General features: G+C 54.0%; 1 non-coding gene across 1 annotated transcript in view; it reads right to left on the reverse strand.

Moving 5' to 3' along the window:
* The window catches only part of LOC126110986 (small subunit ribosomal RNA), a 1,908-nt gene extending 473 nt beyond the window's left edge, over positions 1–1,435 (reverse strand). Inside the window, exon 1 of the ribosomal RNA XR_007524070.1 lies at positions 1–1,435. This exon is cut by the window's left edge and continues 473 nt beyond it. This is a non-coding gene — a ribosomal RNA (small subunit ribosomal RNA).
* Positions 1,436–5,000: the final 3,565 nt, after the last annotated feature.

A 5,000-nucleotide genomic window follows, 5' to 3' on the forward strand; every position in this document is an offset into this window, starting at 1 on the left:
GCTAGAGTCTCGTTCGTTATCGGAATTAACCAGACAAATCGCTCACCAACTAAGAACGGCCATGCACCACCACCCACCGAATCAAGAAAGAGCTATCAATCTGTCAATCCTTCGGTGTCCGGGCCTGGTGAGGTTTCCCGTGTTGAGTCAAATTAAGCCGCAGGCTCCACTCCTGGTGGTGCCCTTCCGTCAATTCCTTTAAGTTTCAGCTTTGCAACCATACTTCCCCCGGAACCCAAAAGCTTTGGTTTCCCGGAGGCTGCCCGCCGAGTCATCGGAGGAACTGCGGCGGATCGCTGGCTGGCATCGTTTATGGTTAGAACTAGGGCGGTATCTGATCGCCTTCGAACCTCTAACTTTCGTTCTTGATTAATGAAAACATACTTGGCAAATGCTTTCGCTTCTGTTCGTCTTGCGACGATCCAAGAATTTCACCTCTAACGTCGCAATACGAATGCCCCCGCCTGTCCCTATTAATCATTACCTCGGGTTCCGAAAACCAACAAAATAGAACCGAGGTCCTATTCCATTATTCCATGCACACAGTATTCAGGCGGGCTTGCCTGCTTTAAGCACTCTAATTTGTTCAAAGTAAACGTGCCGGCCCACCCAGACACTCAATAAAGAGCACCTTGGTAGGATTTCAACGGGGTCCGCCTCGGGACGCACGAACACGCACGAGGCGGTCGCACGCCTTCGGCTCGCCCCACCGGCAGGACGTCCACGATACATGCCAGTTAAACACCGACGGGCCGGTGAACCAACAGCGTGGGACACAAATCCAACTACGAGCTTTTTAACCGCAACAACTTTAATATACGCTATTGGAGCTGGAATTACCGCGGCTGCTGGCACCAGACTTGCCCTCCAATAGATACTCGTTAAAGGATTTAAAGTGTACTCATTCCGATTACGGGGCCTCGGATGAGTCCCGTATCGTTATTTTTCGTCACTACCTCCCCGTGCCGGGAGTGGGTAATTTGCGCGCCTGCTGCCTTCCTTGGATGTGGTAGCCGTTTCTCAGGCTCCCTCTCCGGAATCGAACCCTGATTCCCCGTTACCCGTTACAACCATGGTAGGCGCAGAACCTACCATCGACAGTTGATAAGGCAGACATTTGAAAGATGCGTCGCCGGTACGAGGACCGTGCGATCAGCCCAAAGTTATTCAGAGTCACCAAGGGCAAACGGACCGGACGAGCCGACCGATTGGTTTTGATCTAATAAAAGCGTCCCTTCCATCTCTGGTCGGGACTCTGTTTGCATGTATTAGCTCTAGAATTACCACAGTTATCCAAGTAACGTGGGTACGATCTAAGGAACCATAACTGATTTAATGAGCCATTCGCGGTTTCACCTTAATGCGGCTTGTACTGAGACATGCATGGCTTAATCTTTGAGACAAGCATATGACTACTGGCAGGATCAACCAGGGAGCTGCGTCAACTAGAGCTGAGCAGCCGGCCGCCCGGGAGTGTGTCCCAGGGGCCCGCGCGAACACGCAAGCGTCCGCTCAATTATTCTGCAAACAGGAGGAGGCTGAGCTCCCCTGCACAATACACCTCGAAACCCTCTAGGTCCCGGCGGCGCGCAGCGCCGTCCTAAGTACTTGGTCGGGTTCGAGAGAGGCGCAATCGCCCGGAGTTAGGCGAGTAGACGCTTTAGGTGCGACCACCCGTGCTCCCAACTGAGCTTGCCGCTGCCGACAGAGGCCCGGGAGCGTGCTGTCGTGGCATTGCCGCGGGAGACAACACGCGCCACCTACGGTGACCGGCAGCTCCAACGCCAGCGCCACAGAAGGGCAAAGGCCCCACGTGGGTGCCGAAGCGAACTCTCCAGCACAGCGCACGTGCCAACACGTCTGCACAACTGCGATACAAACCACCAGCGAGAACCGCTGGGGCGACCGAGCAGCAGACGGCGTCGCGGCGCCGAGTGCCGGGCGGCGGCGCATCCTCAACGCACACAGTCCTCAGTCGGACCAGCACACTGCAGATGTCCACCGCGCTTCGCACCGGGCCCGCGAGGACCCACTTTGGCCGCCCGGCGCCGCGCGCAGGGTGCCCCGGCGCGCAGCTGCGCCGCCTGCCGCGTCCGTCGGCCGGCGCGCCTGCCACTGGGCGCCCCCACCAGCCGGCTGTAGCGCGTGCGCCCACGCACCGCGCGGCCAGCACGCCGGGCGGCCCCCCCTCACCGGCCGGGGACGGTCCCACCCAGCCACCGCCGCGTATCGCTTCACACACAGATTTGCCCTTACTGATTTACCTCCAGCAACAACAACCGCACCACAATGGGTTTACCAGTTGTTCATTTGCGTTGCGTCACGTCACCAGCAAACGTAGACGTCCATCCCAGTTTGCAAATGCAACGATTATTGCATACCTGTCTGTTAGGTGTCACGACACACTACGTCTGCCCACATACACGCAACAAAATGTGCACGACTAGAGAACACGTGGGAGGTGGCCCCCTACGTATGCGATGTCCATTACGAGACCGACTGTCAACCAGCATCTGTACCATGTCGCAGATGTGGAACGCGGTGCACCATGCTATCACACTGTGTGAGAAGAGACGACTACGTTTGAATACACGCGCCACTACATCAACAGACGGCTCATGCTGATCGCCATCCAGGGCGTCCGTTACTCCCACACGTCTCTATGGCGTACCACACTGCAATGTAGCTGTTATGGGGAGACGGCACGTGGCTGAGTGCACAACATTTGGACCGTATGGTTCGCTGTTGTTGGGCGCAGTCGTACGGTCACACATGTGCCACAGCGTATCATTCAGTACATACGGACCTATGTGCAGTACAATGTGAGGATTAAGCTTACGATATCAGCGGACAGTGGACACAGGCCGTACCACGACGTAGACTGAGCGCTTCGACATGCGAATGCCAGTGAACAGCTGCGAAGGGCATTGAACACGCAAGCACCTGAACGACCAGCGTGCGAAGGCAGGGTGGAGGGGGGGGGGCGATGTACATCCTGCAGTTGTCCACATTACAGTGTACAGCGGGAGCATGTAAAAAGTAAGCAACACTTGCGAAGTGTTCAACATGAAACGACACACAAGAGGGTGGGCGGTGCGAGTAGCGAACTATATTCAGAGGGTTGTGGTTAGACAACACTAGATTAATGTAACGTGTCATATGCCAATTACAGAGCAGGTTAAGGCACAACGTGGGTTAGGTTAAGGCACAACGTGGGTTAGGTTAAGGCACAACGTGGGTTAGGTTAAGGCACAACGTGGGTTAGGTTAAGGCACAACGTGGGTTAGGTTAAGGCACAACGTGGGTTAGGTTAAGGCACAACGTGGGTTAGGTTAAGGCACAACGTGGGTTAGGTTAAGGCACAACGTGGGTTAGGTTAAGGCACAACGTGGGTTAGGTTAAGGCACAACGTGGGTTAGGTTAAGGCACAACGTGGGTTAGGTTAAGGCACAACGTGGGTTACGTTAAGGCACAACGTGGGTTACGTTAAGGCACAACGTGGGTTACGTTAAGGCACAACGTGGGTTACGTTAAGGCACAACGTGGGTTACGTTAAGGCACAACGTGGGTTACGTTAAGGCACAACGTGGGTTACGTTAAGGCACAACGTGGGTTACGTTAAGGCACAACGTGGGTTAGGTTAAGGCACAACGTGGGTTAGGTTAAGGCACAACGTGGGTTAGGTTAAGGCACAACGTGGGTTAGGTTAAGGCACAACGTGGGTTACGTTAAGGCACAACGTGGGTTACGTTAAGGCACAACGTGGGTTACGTTAAGGCACAACGTGTGTTAGGTTAAGGCACAACGTGGGTTAGGTTAAGGCACAACGTGGGTTAGGTTAAGGCACAACGTGGGTTACGTTAAGGCACAACGTGGGTTACGTTAAGGCACAACGTGGGTTACGTTAAGGCACAACGTGGGTTACGTTAAGGCACAACGTGGGTTACGTTAAGGCACAACGTGGGTTACGTTAAGGCACAACGTGGGTTACGTTAAGGCACAACGTGGGTTACGTTAAGGCACAACGTGTGTTAGGTTAAGGCACAACGTGGGTTAGGTTAAGGCACAACGTGGGTTAGGTTAAGGCACAACGTGGGTTAGGTTAAGACACAAATTGCGTTACAAATTGCGTTACATTGCGGTACAAATTGCGTTACATTGCGGTACAAATTGCGTTACATTGCGGTACAAATTGCGTTACAAATTTGGTTAGGTTAAGGTGCAAAATGGGTTGGATTACAGTACACAACATGGTAAGAGATAGTGTGTTTGGGGGGGGGGGGGGGGCAGGTTCGTTGGTAGTGATCATTGTAAGTGAATGTCTGAGGCAGCGTCAGTATGTCACAGCAGTTCTGTCTCGTCAGGATGCGCTTTTCGCTCGTGACTGGAGGCGCGCCGCGTCTGTGGTTGCGGCAAGGGAGTGGCAGACCTGTGTGATTCATTCCTGCCATTGTTTCTGTGCCGTAACAGGAGGCAGTGTGGTGGTGTTGGGTGCACCCCTGTGTAGGACATGTGTGGGTGTTGGTGGCTTATCTGAGCAATTGTGGATGTTGGACGGGTGGGATATTCTATTTTATAATTGGACCCCCTGGTGTGGTTATCATAGTGTGGATGGTGTACTGTGGCGGAGAGGATGCACCGGACGTTGGTCCATGCTGGTGCTTACATATCGTATCTGTGTCTGTTACAGGCAGAGAGTAATGTGTGATGGAGTGTCTCGCTGAGGTGTGGTTCATATTGTGTGCACAGACTTACAGCATGTATAGGGACAGCGGGAATTTGGCATATTGGATATAACTCGTCATGAAACGCAAGATATAGGGGTGGATTGCAACGTACGAGTGCGGGAAGAGTCCGCCGTTCATCCGCTTGGGTTGCGATTTGGGCGGTTGGGGTGGGGCACGTGCGGGTGCGGGTGGAGTGATTGTCGGTTGACTACTTCGTGCGACGCAGGCACTGGCGTTCGGGTTCCTGTGGTGGACAGATGATGCAGGCTTTGT

This window comes from Schistocerca cancellata, unplaced genomic scaffold (genome assembly GCF_023864275.1).
Source record: "Schistocerca cancellata isolate TAMUIC-IGC-003103 unplaced genomic scaffold, iqSchCanc2.1 HiC_scaffold_51, whole genome shotgun sequence".
Lineage (NCBI taxonomy): Eukaryota > Metazoa > Arthropoda > Insecta > Orthoptera > Acrididae > Schistocerca > Schistocerca cancellata.